We start from the raw sequence: 11771 nt of genomic DNA on the forward strand, positions 1-11771 counted from the left end.
AGTCACAAGGTTCCACGATACTTCCCTCATATCCAGAGGAGGAATATACAGTATTACCCTTGGATTGACAAATGCTTTAAAAAAAATCCTCTGAAAAATGCATGTCACCATTTCAAAAAGCAACAGTCAAATGACATCTTTGTCATTGCTCCACTCTCCCACCCTGACTTGCCCCTTGGGGCTTCTGTAGTAGCAACTCTCTTCCAAAAGTGTTGCTTTCCTTTTATTATATGTGGGTCTGGTGAAGAGTACAAATAACAATGATGTTTCTTTAATTGCCTCTGGGAGTCATTCACCTTTCCTTTAATGAACTGTAACTTAGTTTACAGCTTTTCAAAGTTAAAACTAAAATCTCATTTTGATGACAGGCCTGAATTGGCATTCCTAAATGAGATGCTTCAGTCTCAGGAAAACACAGATTCAAAAAAACAAGGTATGATGTTTATCCTCTGAAAGTTGTTAAAAGAGGGGTTGCAGCTCAAAAGATGAACATGATTTCCATTCAGAGACAGCCTACAACCATATTACACCTACTGCAATAACTGACTGCTTGAAAATCCAGATGAAAAAAAGTTTCTTTTAATTCTTACACTTTGCCCACCTACTTGTGTCATTATATCTCATGCTAATACAGGGATTTTCAAGTACTTCCTTGCTTCTTGGTATATCTCCCCAAAGGCTTATAAGTATTATGGCATAGCAAATAAAAAAAATCAGAGTTCTTTAGATCTGTTTATTTACAACTGTCAACTGTTTGCCAAGGTGGAAGAAAAAAAAAACAGGAGAAAGACAATTTTTGTGGGTTTTTTTTTAATTATTATTTGTTTGGGGTCTTTATTTGTTTGGCTTTTTTGTTTGAGTAACGGCATACTGCAGCATAGATTGCCATGAGGTATCAGAGGAATTTCCAAAAACACTGCCTGGTTTATCCATGTCTAGCCACCTGCAAGCGGCTGTTGCTGGTGGCAGGCTAGGGGAAAAGGAATCCTGCAAGACGCTGAACACCCCTAGTACTTGGGACAAAGGGTGGTGATGGAGCCTTCAGCAAAGTGCTTGGCATTTCTACAAAACCCACTTCAAAGGAAAACTGACTTTCATTAGGAAAAATTTTGGAAAAAAAAGAATAAAGCTGCTGGAATAGCTCTGTGCTTAGTAGCTAAACCCTGTCACTGTAGGGTACTTACCAGGGGTAAAGCATTATGTGGAAGGAATATGCTAGTTTAGTCCATGTGTTTGGCAAAACATCACAGAAGAGTGTAGATTGCAGCACTTCCATGTGAGGAGAAAATATCAGCTCCCCCTTTGTCTGCAAAAAAATAAAAAGCATACTGACACCATAAAGAATAGCTATTCTTTCATTTCCAAAAAAAGCAAAAAAAGCCCCAAAATGCACAGAAGAGCAACAGTACTGTTAATAAAAAAGTCATTCGCCTTCATATTGAGGTCCAGCTACAGATCTCTGAAAGGACAAGGTTTCCTCCTCCTATACTCTTGAAGGCAAACAAGGGCACAGGGGCTCCAGTCTTCTGCATGACATTAAATTTCTCAAGAAGTATCTCCAGAATATCATCCAGGACATTCTTTAACTTGTCCAGGACAATACAACAGTGCCATTAGAAATCCCAGCAGTCAACTCTTTTTGTGTCTTCTACTTTCAAGTCTGATTTCTTTTTCCAGGAGAGTGCAAACATCTCATTTTCTTAGATAAAAACCAGTGATGCTCCCTCCCTCACCTTTGCTGTCTTTTTGGCAACAGTACTGAGATAAATGACTGCAAAACAATTAACACTTAGCAGCTTCTATTTAGCTTTACATTTTCAAGTAATATTGACCCCTGAAGCCCACTAACACATTGTTCCAGACTTGGGATGACTGCTGTTAGTAGGATGTACCCTGAAATTGCCTTGATTTTTCAGCTGAGTGTGATTGGAGGTTTGTACTTCTCTAGTACCTAATAGCTTCCTTCACCCTCTCCACCACCCACAGTCCTTCCTGTCCCAGGCATTAGGCAAAATACAGTGCAGGCACAGGCACACGCGTCTCACCCCCCAAAAGAGCCTCTCTCCCTCCCTGCAGGCCTGCTCTGTAACTGAGACAGAACATAAATGAAGAACAATTCATAACAGTACTAATGAGCAGGAATTGAAATCACAGCATTAATGCAGCTCAGCCTCTGTTTCAGTCCTAGCTTTGGCAGAATTAATGAATGCCATATATAATAGTCCAGACTCCCTAAAGTGGATGGGAACTGAATGTGAAAAGCACAAACTTCCCCCAGCAGATGAAGTACTGTTTGGCCACTTGCAAGAAGAGCTGTCACACTCCCTCCTGCAAAGCCTCCATGATCTGATACTGATAAGAGAAAAAAAAAGAGTGCCTAGAGGAAAAGAGGGGAGTAAAGAAAGGGACTGAGAAATGCAGAAGAGTGGGAGTCACAGGAGACTTTAATTAACTGTGGTAAGGATGAGGAGCTCAAGGCTCTGTCTCATCATATGGTATGTTTTGAGGCTTCTGGACATAGTTTCTCAGACCTACACTCAGAAAGGAAGTTGCAGAAGACAGCAAGGTCTGAAACAGAACTAGCTGAGATTTCTGATTACATTTTCCTTCCCTGCTCATGTGTTATTCATTTAATCTCTTAAGTACAGCACCAGTGATGTTCCATGAACAGAACTACAGTGCCCCAGTTAACTCCATATTAAATGATGAAGCTTAGCCTTCTATTAGGGTTGGTCCCTTTAACCTAGCATCTGATAGCTTATAGATGTTAATGATATTGTTCTGCTAAACTCCAGGTTCTGTACAAGAGAGGTGCTAAGGCTAAGAGATGGTCAAACAGCCTCCTTGGCCAGATTTCACCTCTTCAGACTACCAGTAAACTAAAACTCCCTGAAAACCTCCTCAGCTGCTGCTCAGAAGGGAAGTCTCTATGAGCAGCCACATGGCTCCTAATCAGATCAAGGGCCCAGAAAGGGAAGTGGTGGGAGAACACTGTGCTTGGGCTGCCCTTCCTGACATGGAGACCGTGCATGTCGCTGCTTGGCTGTGCTGTCAATGTGGCAGAAGGAATCCAGGACTCCAGGCTGGGAGGGACTTCCTATGCTTGGTACAAGTGGGAAGGAGCAGGAAAGCTACTCAAAGGGGATTTATCATGCAGGAGATGAAAACAAAGGACAGAGGTGAAGACTAGACCCACCAATTCAACCAACCGTGCCTTTTTTTTAGTAAGTTATTGCTGCTGTACTTGTTTATAAAAGCATACAAAAAAAAAGTAAGATAGATCCATACCTTGTTTCTCACCCCACAAGTAATTCAAAGTTAAAAAGAAATGAACTGCATAACAGGTTAGATGTTCCTCTAGTCCAAATATCTTTGGTCCAAATTCCTTCCTAGTGCAGTACCTTGGCCAGGCTGGTGCATTATCATCACTAGTATTAACACTCATTTAATCTTTTCTAATTTGATGCATCATTTTCCCCCCAGAAATTAGGTCTCTTGCTGAAATAACACAGTCAGATGTGTGCTCCACATGTCATTAAAGCACTGACAACACACCAGATTAAGAACTTCACATCTTTCTCTGCAGACTAGCCTGATCCCTCTCCTACAAGTGTATCCATAGGTTGCATTTTTGAAAGAGTTTTGAAGAAATTATCTGATATTGTTGTCAAGAATCTCATCTCAGCATCGGAGTGCAGTCTATATAGTACAGGGCTTTCAGAATTTAATCTATGTATTTATGGTATCCATCACAATCCAGCTTTGGTGGGGCCAAGAAACCTAGTGCCGGTTCCCCTTCAGGCTGCAGAAAAGAATCAATAATGTTATTGATAATTCTGAGACCAGTTCTTGAAATATTCTTCTGTATCTGCAAAATTTCTGAGATTTGCTTGGAGTCTGTGGACATGATGCCTGTATGTTCTGATACAATGGAACAGGGTTACCAAAGTATTTTTAGCATAGTTACTATTTGCATAATTTCCCGACAGTCCCATTTTCTACAGTGTTAAAATACTGTTGCTTCTTCCTTCATGAGGATGCTCTGAGTTTGTTTTAAGGACTGTCACTACTGAGGTGAGTGTATTTTAAGTACTGAATGTCTGCATCCCTGCAGCAGACCAGCAAGGATTATTATGCCATTTTGCAGATGAGAGTCTGAGGCAGGAGAAAGTCACACAGGACACCTGTGGGAGAGGCAGGACTGGAGTCTCAACTCACCTCAACCCTGTTGTGTGTTAACATGAGCCACAACATTAGTTCTATTTAGTCTGTCATTAATTAGGGACTTTGCACAAACACACTGCACTCATAATAACCTTAAAGTGGTCAAAGGGACAGACAGGTAGATGAGACAGGTAAGTGGAGTGTGGAACTGGGATAGCACATGTCAGTATATGGGCAATCTTAACTTACCTGAAACAGTGATCCCATTCCACTTTCCACAGAAATGGTTGCTAGTCAGGACAGTATTTATGTCCCTTCCATTCTCTTCTGCCTGGCTGAAGAGAATGTCCCTAGCAGCCAGGAGCTGGAACAGAAAAGAAAATTAGCTACACCACTGCATCTCTCCAGAGGTAGGAGTCTTGCTTGGGGTTTTATAGTGCTGCTTTGGCCTCAGTGAGAAAGACAGTGGTGATGATTTTTGCAGGAGAAAAAAATTAAGGTCTCAATCAGCTCAATATTGAACCGAACACTATTAACTGCACTGTTCCTACAGAGCACCTAGGCCCTAACTCTGTCAGGATATTTAAGATAAGACTTGGGACTTTAGAGCAGATCAAGATTTAAGTAGGTAGACAGGGCTTTGGTGAGATGTACTCTTGGTGTATAAGAGTACTCCTACAGATGACAGGACAGAATAAAAGCTGTAGCAATCACATTTTTTTTCCAGACTCCCCCAGCTCCTGTGCTGTAAGAACTTCACTGGATTCAGAGCATTTATCTGAACTTATTGTCATAGGGCTGTCTGGGATTTAAACTAGACTTGAAGTTGTTTTTGCTGAAAAATATTTCTAGCTTTAAGTGGTACTTTTCACAAGAGCTATTTCTTCCTAATGCAGGGTCCACTCCACAGAATCACAATAACATTTAACGGCTTTTGGCATTTAGAACAGTCAACAACAAGCTGTTGCTCAAAATAACATCACTAAGCACTTATTTCTGAAGTCATTTGGTTCTGCAACCAGCCATTTACCTGCGCCTGAACTTGCACCACTAACCTCACCCACAATAGGCTATATCTTAAGACCACTTTGAAGTAGTGCTGAGGTTTTGAAAAAAGCCCTGTTATTTACCTTGAGTAGAAGATCAATTCTGTCAGACGGTTTGTACTTACCAGTCTCTCTGCTGGCACTTAAATCAGGTTTTACTGTATCCATGGGAGTCGTGCACAGAGGGAGGCTGTGGGTTACTGGGGTTCATAGCAGGAACTTGCCACCCTTCTGTCCTTATGGCAGATCCCAGGTGAGGTATATCAAAGCTCATGCATAGTGGCTTATTCTAATGCACCTTGTGAAATGAATTTATATCTAAAAGAACTCATCAGTAAGGCAAACAGGTAAAAAGAGAAGGTAATCGCCCCAGTGAACACAAAGCCCCACCACTGATGAAAGGCCATCCTGTTTACATTCATTTGGTTGCCGGTCAATAAATGATTTTCTGGTTTTGCTGGTAATTCTGAGCTTTAGTATTTTCCAATTACATCAGAAATGTTGGAAAGATCCACACCAGTGGATCCAAGCTCAGGGTTGGGTCCCTAAACTTTCCAAAGGCCATACAAATAGCAGTGATTCTGTTCAGGTTTCACCACCTATACTTATTTTGCAATTATTTGAATGAAAGTTCAGGCTTGTGAAGGTTAATGGACTACCTAAACTGGAAGCAGTAATTCTTCACTTATCCATAGGCTACAGGAAGACCTTGAGCCGGCAGGATGAGCTTCCCAGCATGCCCCTGCGACCTCAGCTGTCATGTGGAGAAATCCGCCTCCTTCGAGGTCAGGAGTACAGTGGTGTTTAGCCTTTCCATCTCCATGGCAACTTACTCTTGGGCATCTTCTTCTGAGCAGTTACTTCCAATTACCTTCATCTGAGTGTGGCTCTTTGACATATGAAAACCTGCTTGTTAGGGACCGAGGAGACATCAGCCCGCTCATCTTGCTCACAACTGCAAGGCAGCTTCAGCCCATTGCCAGGGCTGAAAGATGCACTTCCCCCAAGTCATCCAGGCTCCACAAACGGCCTGCTCACATGTAACATGCTAATTTCCATATTTTATTCTTCTCAAATAAAATTTTACCTTTGGAAAATGAAAAATAAGAAGTCTGCAAAGGGTACTTGAAAAATCTCTTGGCTGTTTTTAGAAAATTGTGTACAATCAGTTCTCTGAAGTAACTACTTCAGCAAACCCAGAAACTGACTGGGTTGTTTTAATATTTTTATCTCTATCTATATATCTTATACACACACACCCTGTATATACATCCACATAAATACATATAAATGTATGTATATGGAAATAGCTTAAAGTAATTTCCAAGCAAGACTTCTTAGAACTAAAGTTAGAGCAACATTTTCTTTTTGTAGCCTCAAAAATTCTAACATTCATTGCTGATTAGAAGCAACTCTGCCTACCTGGCACCTTGGACTCATGGATGCTCCACATACACTGCTGTCCAGGACAAAAACTCAACAGTGAAATTTGAATATTCAGTATATGTCAGCTGGTAATAAACTGACAAAGCTACAGACGTGTGAGAGGGTAGTAGAAAATTAAAAACAGTCTTACAAACTATTTTCCCTATTTTGGAAATGGGAAAATGCAAGGAAATGTATAACATTTCCATTCTACTATTTTTCTGGAGAAGAAAATGTGCAAACAGTAAGTGCAAGTTTTGAGGATAGTGCCATTCTGGACTGCTGGAACTGGTGAATCTGTCAGTTATGTTGGTTAAAGTAACCAGTTCCATAAGAGATATTTTCCCATGCCAATCCAGACCTTTCTAAATTGAAGCACCTTAAAATAGTATTACTAGGAAAATGAAAACCTAAGTGTACCCAATGTCATTAAGATCACTATACAAGCAGTGTTACAAAATACTGAATTCACATTACCAAGTAAGGGTACTTGAAAAAGTAAACAAGCAGTATGCCAAGTCACAAACATTTTCAGACATAATCTGCTCATGATGAATCATTGTAAAATTTATTCCTTCACAGTCAGACAAGACCCAGCTACAGGTGGAGCTGCATAGATGAGAAAGTTTGTGGTCTTCAATTTCCCTTAGGTTGAATATACTACATACATGTTCAGGAGCTTCAGGCATATGTGAAAGTTCTTACCACAAGTGGTCTGATGAGTTCTTGCAGGCGTACAGAGCAGAGCCTGTGGTCCCAGGTATTGGTGGCCACTCTGTATGATCTCACCAAAGAGGTAATGAAAGTTTTCCCATAGGACCTACCTGGGGAATAGAATGCATCACTGAATAAAACAAGTCAGCTTTCTAAAGGAGAAACCAAAGCTGTTCAGAATAAATGCTGCTTGGAGAAACAAAAGAAATTAAAGTGCCTCCTTTCAGAAAGCTTCATGGTTATATGTCTGCATTGCTGGGTTTGGTTTGTTCATCAGACTACATTGAAAAACATATTTCTTTTATTTCAATCCAGAGAGAGGTATCTGAGTAAAAACAGTAAGTTTGTGACTAAAATCAGTAACAGTGTAAAATGAATTATCTGAGACTTATGTCATGTTTTCTACCTTATCCCTTATAAAAATCTTATAAGTGAAAAGCACATTTTCAAGACTCCACATGATATAAGAGAACATAACTTCATGAACAAGTGCATGTATTTTCTCATACAGATCTTTAAAAACATAATCCTCATGAGTGACAGGAAGGTAACCTACTGTGCCTTTCTTAAAGGAGAAATAAAAAACTTGTATCTGATTGCAGTGTTTTATATCCTCTCACTAGGAAACACTTAGTAACTGAAATTCTACATTATTTGAATTTGGGAAGTATTCAAGAACTTTAGTGAAAATTGAACTAATATTAACCCCATGACTGCCACATTGCATAAGCATTAAGTTTATTGTAGAATTCTAGTCATAACGCCATTGTTATAGCATGTGATTAAGAGTGGGAAATCATTTTATTCAAGAAACTACTGTCTTTCTTTTTAATTTGGCTTCACAACATTTGAAGCTTCTTTTTGCTCCCGTTTGGTTTGCAAGATATGCCAGTTTGTGAGGAAACCTTTGCAGACAGGAACCGTTATGCCCTTGGGGGCAGTATTTGTCTCCCAACAGTTCAAGTAAAAACTTAATTATAGGCTTAACATATTGCATGATGTAACAGAACAGAACAAGTAAAATAGCTGCAGCTATTCCAGCCTGCTTACTACATAAACTTGCATGTAGCAGTTTGATTATGTGAAACTCTAACCCATCTTTATTTTAAACTGGTTTAAAGAGAATGAAAAAAAAATTTAAAAAAAAGCCACTGGAATATAACATGTAATGCTGCATGCTTGTGATGAGAAGACTGATCAGAGAATCCCTGCGAAAAATGTGAACAACTTGGATTTAGAACAAAGCATTCTTGGAGTTAGAACCTACTCTTCTCTTTGTTGGCAACAAAACTTCATTTAATGTTTTTCTAATTTCATATATATTTATCTCAAGAAATTGCTCCTTCCTTTGTCTTTTACAAGAGTATATCAATATTCTAACTCAGCATGAGCTTATTCAGCTGCACATTTCTGGGGCATTGATTATACTGAGGTAATCAAAGCTGCTGATACAAAAGGGGAATTTTTGGTAGTGTAAGAAAACTGAAGAGCTTGAATTAGAAATTTTTTGGGCTGTCAGATTAACATAATTGCCATTGTACTATATAGAAAACTAGTCTGTTGTACCCCAAAAAACACAGAGCCATTGCTCAGTGGATGGATAACGGTGAAGACAGAATCCACATCCCCCTTACAACATTGAATGACAACTCCACAAACACATGTGTAGGAATCAGAAGGTGGCGGGCAAGAGTGGGACAATGAGGCAGGATCAAGCATCCTCTACTTCACATAAGGAGGCCTTAACTATCAGAGTTAGCATGCTGGAGTTTGTCTTAGCAGCAGGAAAATGGATTAAGTCAAACTGAGATGCGAGATTGGATATTCACAGGAAAACACTATAAAACTGGTACAAGTGATGATCAAGTTATGGCAATTTCCACTAGCTGATGGGCTAGCTCAAGTTGCCCAGCTGATGCTTTCTGCTTTCTGGTCAATCCATAATTGTCTTAAGAACGTTTTCCCCAAAAGATAATAAATTGGGAGAGCTTATATAGATATATACACATATATATACATGTATACAAAGTTACATTTAAAAAAACCTATTACCTTATTTCTCTCTCCAATATCTATGTAAAAAAAATCCTTATAAAGCCACAGGGTAATGAATCACTAACCAATACAATGAGAAGGGCCAATAAGCAATATTACCAAGAGAAGAAATAATTCTTGACCTTACAGATCTTTCTAGTGCTCTCTGAGATCAGAATCTCATTAATTAGCAAAATTAATTATCCAGTTTATGAATTGTGGTTTGAAAAGAACAGAGCTTAAAGCAGCAAGACTTATTAGCAAAGAAAACTAAGGGTTGGAATAAGCTGATTTTATAGACTTGTTTTCTAAATGGGAAACATTATTAAATCATCACTATAAAATTAACCAATTATTTCACTATTATGACACCAAGTACTACAAAAAGGAAAACCACTTTGATGTCCTATTAGCTAAATAAAGTAGGGGTATGAAGACAAAAAGAAAATCAATTTGTAAGAGCAAATACAAGTTGGAAGATAAGGAGAAAACCATATAATCAAGGGGTTACACTTATCTTTTTTCTTTATGATTATCTCTGAAATTTCTTTAAGTTATTAAAATTGGAGGATCTATTTAGTAATATCCTATAACATTCATTAATAAATAATTACTGCTTTTATTTAGGCATTTCACATTTTCACATACAGAATTTAGACAAGTGACCTCAACTCGGTATTTACACTATACAAGTCTGAAATATGCTGTAGCTCAGAAATAAAATCACTCATCTACCCTTAACTTTGACTCAAGGGGAACATTACTGAGAAAGTCACAACAAGGTGGCATCCTTAATACATAATAATGACACATTCAGGAAATGCACCATTATTTATATATGTGACGTGCTGTAAATTGCTTCCATCATCAAAACTAATTGTAGTGATTATTAATGCAGTGTTATGAACTGTCAGAATTGCTGTTTGTAATTACATTTGTGCAAATGCTTCATTACCTGCCTAATGAATTTGGCATATATGCACATGTAAACCCCTGTTTTTGTTAACATAATGAAGGGCATTTTTTTCCCCTTTAGCTACTGATGTGGAACTGGTTTGACCTATATTACAAAGTTCAAGCATTCACTGCCAGAAAAAAATCCCACAGCCCCTCACTCCCTTTGATCTGGTTTATTTTCATACTCAACAAGAGCATCATATAAATAACAGTTCCAGAGAAAGGATTGTGTCCCCCTTATTCAGTATAAACAGCTGATTGAGTTGAAATGACCTTGGCGTGTGGTTACCTGACCACTACTTCTTACCTTCACATGGGCCTCCAGATAGTTGCAGAGGACAGTGACACAGATGTAGAGATCTCTGGTGCTGAACCGCTGCCCTCCGTTCCAGCCCTGAGGGCCAAACTTCAGTCTCCCAACAACGCAACTGTGAAAATTGCACAGAAGATAAAGGATGCTTTTAAATTTCCGTTCTCTGGTACACAGCTCAAGGGTATCCTGTCAAAGAAAAAAGGAATAACATGCAGTAACAACTGGCAGTGTTATCGACAGCTGTGCCTGCCTCAGCAGCTGAAAGGGAGCACTCACAAGCCTGGGGTTGGAAGGAGAGTAAGAAACAGGTTTCTTAATGATCAGTATATGCCACAGATTGGGCAGTATTTTTTGCAGTAATTTCCAGATGCACAAGTGTTGATAGTGACATTTTTATTTCCAAATATCCCCTAGGAAAGAACTGTTGTGCTACTGAAACCAACAAAAATAGAGTCTTTAACTAGAACTCTATAAATAATACTCAGACAACCACTACAGTTTCTTAGCATAAATCATCCATAGACTTTATCCCAAGCAGAAGATGTACCAGTTTAACACTTACTAAAAAAGCCTTCAAAGTCCTTCAAATTTTAGTTTCCCAAAAATCATGTTTGAAATTGAATATATTTTTTTTGCCTCCATTGCTTGTAGTGTTAGTAGAGAATTTTGGCAAGATAAGATTCAGCACAGGGCTTCAGCTGGTTTTTAAAATATTTGGCATTGCCTATAAAAACTGCAGAAAATAATCCTTAATTCTCTGACATATATTCTGTCTTTTACTTTAAGAAGCAATGGACATAAAATTACTTTTGATACCCGTGAAACACAGATGTGTGGAAGAAACTTCAGAAGGATAAACTCTTGGCTTTCAAAAGGAAATAAACAACTGAACTAAACAACAGGTAGCAGAGTCTGGGGAAAGGTGAAGGATTTTATGTCTGACAAAAAAACCTTCTTAAGTCAGAATGTTGAGTTTAACCATGAAAAATGCAACACAAGTTTCTACCCTGAATAAAACCAGGAGCCTTGATATAACAACAAAATAAACATTCAATACATTAGGTGTCTGAATTTGAGAAATTAAGACTGACAGAAGAGTTAAATCCAATACCAAAAAA

The sequence above is a fragment of the Manacus vitellinus genome, unplaced genomic scaffold (assembly GCF_001715985.3).
Source record: "Manacus vitellinus isolate BGI_N305 unplaced genomic scaffold, ASM171598v3 scaffold_3_pilon, whole genome shotgun sequence".
Taxonomy (NCBI): Eukaryota; Metazoa; Chordata; class Aves; order Passeriformes; family Pipridae; genus Manacus; species Manacus vitellinus.